Below are 12,324 nucleotides of genomic sequence, written 5' to 3'. Positions count from 1 at the left end.
CTCAGGGAGGCAAACATTTTAATATAATCTTGGTTGGTTATTTTCTATAAAAAATAGTCACGGTTTTAAAACATTCAGATTTCATTTCTTTAAATATATTTGTTGTTGGATTTAGCTCAGAATATGTACTATGATTATTAATTCAACATCTGTTCAGAAGTATCAATATTGCGTTTTATTGAATGATGTTTTCAGTTGGCCCTTGAAAAATAGGAGGGAGACACTGAAGTCATGTGATCATAGTAGCCTATTAATTAATTTTTAAAGAATCTTATGCATGATCAAGGAATTTACCCAAGGGTAAATACTAGGGTGTAAAAGATTAGTTTCTGACTGACAAGGCTCAGGGTCATTTATATCTCTCTCTGTTTAGAGGTTTTTACTGACCTCGCTGGTTCAAAGCAATCCTTTGAGGCACAGCGTTTATTGTCTCTGCCACTTCCTGGTCATTTATATGCTGCCCTTGAGAGTTGTCAACTTTTCATGTTGGTGTTTTTGGCCCAACTAAGTGATAAGCTCCTTGAAGGTGGATCCCTAATAAGTTCCTTCTCTTGTATGTCTTATGATGTCCAGATGAATTCTTTACATAAAGTAGATGCTCAAAAATATTAATTGGTTGAAACTGTCAATAACTTTTGATCACAGAATCCCTTAGTGTAAAATCTTACCAGTAAACTATACTTTCTTTTATTATGTTCTCAGGCACACACACACACACACACACACACACACACACACACGCACGCACGCACATGAGCACACATATCTTTTTTGTTTTCATGTCAGACATCTTTGCTGACACATTAGATTTTGTGAATCCTTATTTTGCCAGTTCACATGTGACACAATATCTCCAACTGCCACCTAAAAGGAAGTCTCAGAAGGTCACGAACAGCATGTGTCGGCGTCACAGCTCTCTTGTCTTTTTCTGTTTTGCAGGACTGTACTTTTAGGGATGTTTTTCTTCTCACAGCAAGACACAGAGGAAGTTCAAAAATACATCTATAAATGTACTTCTCAGAAGACATCTTGGCATATAGAATTACTGATTGGAAGCAGGCGTCTCTACTGACTTCAAGACTATCCTGATTAGATGTCGTTATTTCCTTTGTGGCTTAAATAACCGTATATTAATCTGAATTTGAAACCATTGGCTCCAACCTCTTTTTAAGTTGCTAGAAATTGCTAACCACTAGCTTAGTAACAAGGGGAGAGCTAAATTCATCATTTGTTTTTTTTTTTGAGGTTGCACAATAAATGAAACTTCAGAAACAAAAGATAAATTTGGCTCATGTTGTACTGACTGACAGACGTTGCTCAAACCAGTGACATCAGGAAAAATACAGTGGCAATAAGATGATAAACCAAGGCTGTGACTGAATGTGTAACTTCACAACAGAGAAAAATCCCTTCTGGAGTCAGACCAGAGCCCCCATAAGCATTCAGAGTAGGAGTCTCTCTATTTGTTGTTATTTTAAAAAATGAAGATATGTTGGCTTTTTAAAGATCTAATTATTAAGCAAGGTCTTTGACATTCTGAAAGAAAAAAATCTTATCACAATGTCTCAAAGAAATAGATTTTTCTAAGACCATTTCATAAGGCAATTTTATAACTTCATTGAAATCGACAGCCTGCACTTAGTGTGAAGTGTGTATTTTAGTGGACTAAATCATTCTAAGTTAGATTCATAATCTTTAAGGTCTAATGCTATGCCTTTAAAACAGCTGTTTCATTTCACCGAAAAAGACTGCAATACAAGTGTTTTATATGTTTTAAATGCAGCAGGATTGTCTGCTGTTTAGTCATTTATTCTTTTGACAGTGATGAGAAGAGAGCTGCCTGCTTCATTGCTAGAGGAGCCTCAGGAAGCACTGATGATCTTATTGGTTCTTATGTCTGGAATGTTGCCAACTGACAGGATAGACTGTGTTAAGCTTGAAATGTGAACTCTAAAAATGTTTTAATGGGAAGCATTATAATGATCTCAATTTCATAAAATGCTACTTCCTCTCCATTTTCCAATAACAGACCAATCCCTCAGTCTTTCTCTAGCCACGCTCTCACCGGCACCTCTGAAAAGCTTGCACAAAACGGGCACAAGGACTGGAATTCATTTAAATGGAGTCGTATGTAAAAGTTGCACCCATTTATTTTGTCACTAAGATGGCTGGTGAATGAAATAGTGGCGAAGTAAGAAGTAAAAATAGTGTAAAGCTGAATTTTGGCACTTATGTAAGAGTTGGCATCTGTTTAGACCATATGAGTGGCTTAATCTTTGTGAGGGTTATACGTGGAGTTTAGAGGGGAATGCTTTTTTTGTAAGTAAACAGAAACAAAGGAGGCTCTAACTGTTAAATATTCTAAATTTTTATGTAATGAGAGTGGTCTTGGATATCTGGAGTAAATAGGAATAGAGGCTCGTACACACTTAAATGAGTTGGTTCAGCACACAGCCGTCTTGAGTGCTATTAGGAGACAACCATCATACGATTATCTGTGGGTATGAGCTTGTTTGTTTTGTTTGTTCATTTGTTTGTTGCTTTTTGTTTTATAGCCCACATATGAGTGAAATCATATGGATCTTGTCCTTTTTCATCTAACTTATTTCACTTAGCATGCTACCCTCAAAATCTACCCCAGTTGTTGCAAATGGCAATAATTCATGTATTTTATGGCTGAGTAATAGTCTATTGTATATATACAGCACATCTTCTTTATCCATTCATCTTTCAAAGGATACAAGTTGTTTCTATGTCTTGGCTATTGTGACTAATGCTGCTATAACCTAGAAGAAAGGGGGTTGGGAGAGAACAAACAGGGCAAGGAGGACCAAATATATGGTGATGGAAAGAAACTGGACTTTGGGTGATGAGCGCATAACCAAATACACGGATATTGTATTATAAGATTGTACACCTAAAATTTATACAAAGTTATTAACCAAAGTTACTGCAATACATTTAATTTTAATTTAAAAAGGAGATAGCACTGTATTTTGTGCTGGGGTATAAAGATCAATTAAACAGATTTCCTCTCATAAGAAGCCAGTGACAAATGTAGTCAAAATGCTATTTTCTAATTGTATAGATGTACTTTCTTCAAATCCATAATTAGATATCACCTTTCAGACACACACACACACACACACACACACACACACAGTTCTAGCATTTTCTAAATGGTTATATTTTTTATTCAAAACTCAGTGTGCAAATGGCTATATAAAGACAAATGAACATCCAATTGGAGGTTTTAGATATTTTAAGTTCAGCATGATAGTAATTTCATTCTTGTCACGATTATCTTTTCCTTAGTATCATCACTCTTATTTTCTCCATTTCCAGCTATTTTCATAAACTCCAATGCAATAGTCTAGGAACTGCATCTAAGACTGCTGACTCACGAAGGTGGTAATTTTTCAAAAGTACAAGAGTACCTCAGAGACTATACACTGCTCTCTGGCTTGAACTGTGCACTTGAGAACTCATGTAGAAAAACTCAAATTGGTGCAAAAAAACTGCTTTAGGCACAATAATGATGGATCACAAAAATTCTGGTCGTAAGAAAGGCTAATGATTTGCAGTCAAGGGAAGGGTCACCTGTAAGCAAGACCATTTCGGTTTGATACAATGTAGTAAGCTGGACATTAGCAATATGCATTGCATAACTCACAAGAATGGAGGATGTTATACTATTAAAATCTCTAATTCTAAGGATTTAACATTTGAATAACTTAATTGGTTGATGATGGTCTAAAAGCGGGTACACAAACAGAAGGGGCCAGTAAACTAAAATTGCCTGGCAGTGAACTTCTCAGCTTTCCAGCTTGGCATGAGTTTAACATTCTCAACTCCAGGTAAGCACGTGGAAGTCCACTTTTCTTGTTGCTTGTCATTTAGGCTGGCGATTCCCAAACTTTTGAGTATAAAGACTCCCCAGTTGCTAGAGGTGGTACTGTTAACTGTTCAGTCTGCAGGTCCTACCTGGTAGAGACATACTGGATTTGAGGGTTTCGTGTGCTAGTTCTGTGGCTGTCGGGTGGAGGCCTGTGGGGAATGAGAGGAGCAACAACCTGCAGCCAACATGCCATTCTCCCGCCTTACCTTTTGACGATAAATTGAAATTGGATTTTTCCCAAATCCCAAGAATATGTAGGAAAAAACCCAACATGATTCAGGGAGAGACAGCTTAGGGTCTAAGAATTACCCGGATATTATCTGGGAAGGGAATAGAGGGAGAGATCATTGTCATGTATAAGATAAAACATAGCTAGGCCTAGATACCAATTGCCCTTGCTCATCTTGGAAGTTATCAATTGTTAAAGCTCCTGTAATATTTGACATAAATATGACAAGGGAATAGGGATTTCCATTTTAAAAGGTTGAAGTACAGTTGATAGTAATGTGTCCCACCAGCTCTTCCTTCATCTCGCTCCCCTTTGAGAGTTTCTTAGCAGGATCACTTATAAAAATTCATGTGACTTCCTCTTTCTCTCTCTTCCTCTCTTCGTTCTGAGCACCTACTAGCTCAGGATTTCTCAGAATAAAGGGAAACAAAAAGCAGAGTCAAATGTATAAGCAACCTAAACATAAAACATTCTTAAACTAAAAGAAGAAAATAGAATGGTCTGTCTTTCCATCTCTTGGATTTGTAAAAAATTTCTTCAATAAATAAGCAGAAAGGAAAAAAAAACTATATCAAAACCAAGAACTTTCATAGAGCAATGTAATAATAACAACAACAGCAATAATAATAATTGCTAGGCACTAATATACATGTATCAACCCAATCAATAAGGTGAGTTCAAATACTGTTCTAGTCTCACAGATGAGAATTATAAAACACATAGATATTAAGTATCTTTTTCAAGATCTCATAGTTCATACATGGCAAACACCATAAACAAGGTTAAAAGACAGGCAACAGGTTAACGAAAGACATTTATAGATTGTGTAACAAAGATTTGTTTTCCAGGCTATATAAAGGACACCTAGAATTAAATAAGAAAAAAGACTGGCCAATTTGAAAAGGGGCCAAGCAATTTAAAGGCAATGAAATCCAAATGTCTACTATGCATATGAAAAGATGCTCAACTTTACTGGCTATGGGGAAATGCAAATGAAACCAGTAATGAGATGGCAGTTTTTATCTATCATGTAGGCATAAATGAACATATCTGGCAATATCAAGCCTTTGTAAAGACATTTTAGAGACTATACTTTCATATACTGTCAGGTGGGAGTAGACGGTGGCACGGCAACTTTGGGTGCATCCAATAAAAATAAAAACAAGCATACCCTAATTTTTAGTAATATCACTTCAGGGAATAGTCATCCAGAGCTACACTGGTAAACGTCAGTGGTGTGCTGGTAAATGTTTAATGAGTGGCTTTCTGGTTGAGGGACAGGGAGTTTGATTTGTAGGTTTGCCGTTTTCTATAGTGTAAATGCTCCCACCATGGTGGGAGCTGCCAACATAGCATCACTGAAGGCAGAGTAAGAAATATGTGCATTGTCGGCTTCCACGAGTCATTGGAGCCCAGATCAGTGCACAGCTGTGAGACATCCCGGCACCCAAGCACGAGAGACATGAGCGAGCATGTTCACTGAAGTTCGTTGGCAGAAGAAAACATTTAAAATAAACTAAATATCCATTAATAGATGAATGAATTTACAACTTGTGATGATTTGTGATAAGGGTACACTGCAGCAAAAAGCAATAAATTATCTCTACATATATTACTGTAGAACTCTATCTGTCCATATTGGGATAGTTCTCAAAACATAATGTGGAATGATACCAATTACACAACAATACTATTATATCATTCTATAATATAAAAACATATGCAATATAATAACGGATTTTAAATTCTCCCTATATCTATCTATCTATCTATGAAATAGAAGGCCATATATCAAAGTAGAAAAATGGACTAGAAGGCTACATATCAGCATTATACTCTCCTTTGGAGTGTGGAAGGAGGTAATGACGTGGGGCAAAAGGTGCGGTGATAATTAAAGGCTGTATTAGTAATATCTGTAATATTACTTCTCACAATATCTGCTCTTAGCCTCTTTAAATTGTGTGTGGAAAAACTCTAAAAAGTTCTTATTTCTTTAATCTATAAATTTGTCAGTTGAAGAAGCATCCTTCTTAATAGCAGCTTTTCCGGAACCAAAGGAACATTGCCACATTAAATATGCATATCAATGATAAGACTTATCTCAACTTTAGGAACATTAAAATGTTTATTCAGGTGTGCTCAAAATGAAGGAATATGGTAATTCAGCTGACTGGGAGGGTTTAGCAGCTGTCAAGCATACATTTCATTACTTTTTGATAATAGATATGTGATGTTTCGAAATAACACAATACTTATTAATACATCCAAAGATTTATTAACCATTCAACATTTGAAATAAATACCAATGATTGTATGTACATAGGACCTACGGTTGACGTGAAGCTATTAATCTATCAGAGCCTTCCAGAAACTGCCAATCTCAACCACTTGGAAAACAGGCGGCAAAGCAGAAGTAAGTAAAAATGCCTCTGAGTGGCAAATTCCACGTGCTTTGTCACAGGACATATGACTTTCCCAATAAAATTGTATGGAAAGTAAGAGAGAAAATGGAAAATGGCACTGGGGAGAAATGATGGCCTGTGACAGCAATGAGAAGTGACAGCAGCCTGAGAGACAGAGCACCATAAAAGCCAGCAGCAGAGGTCATTTAGCATAAGTGCGAACCATCCTTTGCATCGCAATGACTCTGGAAGCTTTCAAAAGTACAACATCTTTTTATGCCTTTATTTCTTGTTTACTCGTTTTGTGGAGCACAGACAGCGGAATAACCAAGGTTTTTAATGTTGCCTTAGACTCATCAAGAAAATGCAAATTTTTCTTCAGTATGCTCAGAGATGCAGGATTTAGAAATATTTTTCTAAAGTCTTGGCTTAATGTAGAATGCTCTCTGAAAATGCCAGGGAAATGAGACATCACTTTATTTAAAAGGAGTTCATATTTATACATATTCTATGCCATCCTGCTTCCTTTGGAGAAGTAAGCATTTTTAAACAAGCGATGTAACATTTTCCCACAAGATTTCATTTTTTGTTTTCAAAGAGTTTTCATCTTAGTTCTGTAATATTCTTTTTAGTTAGGAGATTCTGGAATTGTTATCAGCCCTCACATGATAAAAAATCTGGGCGGTGGATTGAAAACCTTGAAATGACCTGCTGGGTGACCGACCATATGGGGAGTCATTCCCAGAGCCAGAAATAAAGACTAGGTTTCCCCAAGGCTAGTCCCCTTTCATTCTTTCTGTACTCGCGTGTCAAAATACTCAAGGCCATGCAGACTTCTTTTAGGGAGTCTATCTGATCCAGTCTGAGAAATGGTGTCAACAGGGTCCCTTTGTGCTACTATGTGGGATACTGTAGCTACTTTCCAGCGCCCACAGGAAGAGGATGTTGCTCCCTGAGGAGACCCTTTGCTCTCTGGAAAAACTGAGAAGTAATGACATAAAAAAAAAAAAGTCCCCAATGTAGTCACTTTCAGCCTTGAGAAGGGCAAAATGTGACAAATGTAACATAAAAAGAAAGAAATGGAACTCTAGGAAGCCGACGATCAAATCGAAATTTCCGTCTTGGGAAGTGTGAATTGAAATTACCCTGCTATGGGGGTAGGATTGCCAGAGAAAATATAGGACTCCCAACTATAACAGTTGGCACTTATACTTAAAATTCTCATTGTTTATCTAAAATTCGAATTTATCCAGACACCTTGTACTGCTATTTGCTAAATCTGGCGACGTTACGTTAGGGACTTCCTTTCCCTCGCCAATCAACCCTCGCGTGCCTGAACGGCAGAGCAGAGCCTTGCGAGAGAAACGCCGTTCTTCACCTGGTGAAACATGTAGGAAGAAGAAAACCATCCGCGTCTTCCTCTTCATCTTTTGATGTAGAAGTTCTTATGCCAAGCGAGTCCTAGAAAACATTCACTTTTGCTTGCTCTGGGCTGCTGCCCTGTCCCAGGATGTCGGAATTCCTCTCTGTTAACCATTTTATCTTTAATAAAATAAACTGTCCTTTTAGACGCCTGAGAATTTTCCGAGCCTTGTCAAACAGTGAAAGATATCAAAAATTGTGCGATTGTTATTTGCTTTTCCCAAGCAGAACAATAACACCCATTCTGCACTTATTTGCATTTATATACATATTTATATATTCATCTATCTTTCACTCGGAATTATGCTTTCAATACAAATCAGTAAAATGCTAATCTTGGAGCATAGATTTACTCAGCAGCTACTGTATGCCCAATGCTGATGAGGTTTGAGACGTGGAGATAGGACAGGCATGTTCTGTGTCATCAAAGACATTGTAGTGTCATGCAGGTGGGTCAAACAATTTACAAACTTCACTATAATGTGTGATTAATAATATGATGGGGGAGTGCAAGATGTTTTCGGATAGAAAATCATTTGGACCTTCTGTGTGATTAAACTACATATTTATTTATTTATTTTATTATCATTAATGCCTACAGCACCTGGTCTTCCTAGGTGGTCTCCCATCCAAGTACTAACCAGGCCCAATCTGCTTAGCTTCTGAGATCAGACGGGATTGGGCTTGGTCAGAGTGCCATGACTGTAGACCATTGACAGTGGCTCCACTAGAGCCTGAACCTAGAACCTTCTGCATGTAAAGCAGACTTGCTAACCACTACGCCACGTCATAAAATGCATTTTTGTCTAGCATTTAAGGAGCTCTTAAACATTCATCCGTTGCACCTCTATGAAGAATCCTCTAATACTGGGCAGTGGGAATTCAGAATGCAAGTCGCTATCTTAAGGCCATGTGGAGGGTGCTATCTGGGTGCTTGTGTTTGAACCGCAACTCACCCTTAGATTACTAATGAAATTATTTTAGGAATTAAGACAAATATGGTAGAAAATAACTTTCTTCTTTATAATCTAGCAAAAGGAAAACAAGTCTAGGAATAAAAACCTAGTTGAGATTTTGGAGAAGGCAGTTTAATTAAAAAGCCCAAGTTAATTGTGGGGCTCCAAGGAAGAAGTGTGTGCACGTGTGCCTGCGCCATTCTGAGGTAGAGTGAGGTCTGAAGAGTATAACGTGCTAATGTTATTTACTCTGCTTCATAGGCTCGATCTTGCATGGGGGTTGTCTTCTAGCACAACGCAGTGATCCCTCAGAGTGGAGAGAAAAATAGGACCAATGAAAAGGTGTCTTGTCACTATAGTTAAGTAAAACATACCTGTAACTAGTATTTGGTATTTTCATGGTCAATTTGTTGGAGTCTGGCTCACATCAGCATGTATAATTTTGAATCATTGTCTAAGAATCCCTTTTCTTTTAATCAGTGAAACAAGAGTTTGACTGACTGCTGAAAGACTGAGTTGAGTATACCTCCAACAAGCCCCTCCCAATTGATCTATGTTGAAAAGAAACCAGCGGTCTGCAGAAACAAACCACAGCCAGAAATGTAAAATTAGAGCTGTAAGTCAGTTTTCATCTAGACTCATTAGGCTGAAACCATTTTAGGTCATTTCTAATTATAATAAAGAGTTACATGATCATTTCTGTACTAGAACCTTATAAAATGAGAAAATATCATTATTACAAAATGGATTTATTTCTTAATTCCATTTCCTAAACACACCACTTCAATACCAGAGCAATATTTTCTATGTGCAACAGCTTTTAATTGCAAAAGTTGAAGAAGATCTGATTAAGCTGGAATTTTTAAAAAAATACTTGTTAACTTAAAACTAGTAAAATCCTTTTATAAACACACACATTGTGTAGTTAAAAGCTTATTACAAGGAGATCATATTCTGCAGAGATGAAAAAGCTTTTTCCTGAGTGCGCATTATTAGAAAGTATTCCACAAGGGCAGAGATTTTTTTTTGTTTTGTCTATTTTGATCACTGCTTTATCCTCAATATGTAGAGCAGTGACTAGCACAACGCATAAAAGACACTCAATAAATGCTTGTCGAATAATTTCTTAAGTAAAAAATGAAAAGATGTACTTGGGAAAAGGAGATGAAAGATAAGTGGCCTCTCCTTTCTTCCCTTCCTTGCTCTCTTTTTTATCTCTGTATTTAATAAATATCTCACAATGACACACATGCACACATACATTTTTCATCTACGCATTTAAGTGACTATGACATATCAGTTCGGGTCCTAAGCTCTAGGGAGATAACAGTGAAGTAGATGAATATTATCTCTGGCTTCTGCAACCTCTACTAGTTTAAATCACTCTGTGCATTAGATGAATATGTGTCTCCAAGATATAGGTAACTGTGATCTGGAGATAAAAAGGTCGATGGCACATAAATACGTCCTAGCACCTGAGTAGGGCTTCCATGGCAATCAGTGAACAAAAGAGTGTTTTCATGTTTGCAAAGATATGAAAATGATTTTATTACGTGGCACTTTTTATTTTTTCTCAGCGGTGTTCATCGTCCTTAACCGTTGTTTCCTTGTTGTATTCAAGTTATTTCTCATTTTGACCTCAATCCATCTGCTAAGTCTTCTCCCCATCTCCTTAAACTCTATGCACTGTACCCCTAAAAGGTTCTACTAATTATTCCGTGAATACGTCTTGCTAAATCTTCTCATTTTATCGTGTAACATTTGCATGTGTAAGATATATGTATAACGTATGCATGTGCATTTTGAAGCAGAGCAATGAAATGAACACTGTGATTCTCCTCCTCTCCCCCAACTCTGGGCTAGGACATTTCCACGGCTTCTACCTGTGTGTTGCTTTTTAATTCCTCTTCTCAGCTTTTGCTCATACTCTCTATCCCGGCCTGGAATGCCACTCTTCATGCACTCACACTTCAGCCTTCAGAGCTCTTGTCAGATTCTATATCCTGCATGAAGCTTTTCTCACACAGCACGTCACTTCCCCTTCTCTGAGTTCTTACAGCACCTGTGTCTCGTGCTGCTCATTGGGCATTTCAGTAACGGCTGCCTCTGTCATGTGGTGCCTTCCCTGTGTTTTGTTCACCAACTAGATAGCAAGAGCTTCACAGATAAGGACTTCCCTTCTCCCATTGCACTTGCATTGCACTTAATAGATGCTTGACAGTTGCCACTACCCTAGGCGAAAAATTCCATTGTCAAGATAAATGATATGGCGAAGACAACCATGAATGGGATCTCAAAACTTATGTTTATAGATTGGTTTTTAATGTTTGCTTATCTGACTTATGTGGGCTACATTCAAAGAGGTCCAAATATCCTTACTCAGCAGTACATTCAAGATTTTGTTGGTGACATAGAGAAACACTTTCTATGACATGTGGAACAGCCTTGAGCTCCTGAGCAGGCATATTTCATCTAATGATATCTTTAAAAATTTTGAATTATGGAGCTCACATTCTCTTTATCACCTTGGGGTGCTAGGGATCTCCATTTTAGGTTAATTGAACCACATAATTTAAATAATTAATAAGTTGAGCAAATTGACTAGGTCTGGTTCAGACCTTTGCAGTTTCTAGTCAGGTGACCAAAAACAACAGAGATAGAATTCCAAGGAAAGGATTGAAATTAAGTATCAATTATGAGAAACGCAGTCTAAACGTAGATGACTCCTACACATTACATTCATTATATAAAATGTAAGTGCATTAGGAAATACAATTCCTTCTAAAACAGTAGTCCCCAACCTTTTTGGCATCAGAGACAGGTGTTCCCATGAGAATCTAATACCTGATGATCTGAGGTGGAGCTGAGGCGGTGACGCTAGCTCTGGGAGTGGCTGCAAATACAGATGAAGCTTTGGTAGCATGCCTACAGCTCACCTCCTGCTCTGTGGCCCGGTTCCTAACAGGCCAGGGACTGGTACCCATCCAAAGCCTGGGGTTTGGGGACCCCTATTCTAAAACATCTGAAACAGAGCTCGTGTTTACATATCCACAAGTAATTATTACTAGCATTCAAAAATTTCGTTTGTATTTCAAAATCTTTGAGCTGAAATGATAGATTCTTATCCATCATATCAGTTTTCAAATGAGGAAATTGAAGCCCAAGAGGTTTCTGTGGCTCGTCCAATGGTACCAGTTTAGTTAATACTGAGCCTGGGCTGGATCCCAATTGTCTTAAATCTGAACCCTGGGTTCCTTTCCGTAAGATCCTGCTGCTCTCTTATCTATCTATTTATTATTTATCTATTTATACTTATTACTGGTTTGTTTGTTTATTTATTTATTTATTTATTTATTTATTTATTATAATCATTTCAAACAACTTTATAAAGTTACTGAATATCTTTTGCATATGACC

At 37.4% G+C, this 12,324-nt stretch overlaps 2 pseudogenes; both read right to left on the bottom strand.

Annotated features, from left to right (window-relative positions):
- Positions 1–12,324, bottom strand: part of LOC102884792 — a 100,833-nt pseudogene that overhangs the window by 8,360 nt on the left and 80,149 nt on the right.
- Positions 8,544–8,661, bottom strand: LOC112472670 (annotated as a pseudogene).

The sequence above is a fragment of the Pteropus alecto genome, unplaced genomic scaffold (assembly GCF_000325575.1).
Source record: "Pteropus alecto unplaced genomic scaffold, ASM32557v1 scaffold87, whole genome shotgun sequence".
NCBI classification, from domain to species: Eukaryota; Metazoa; Chordata; class Mammalia; order Chiroptera; family Pteropodidae; genus Pteropus; species Pteropus alecto.
The sequence above is the reverse complement of the archived record's forward strand: the minus strand, read 5'-3'. Positions and strand labels throughout refer to the sequence as shown.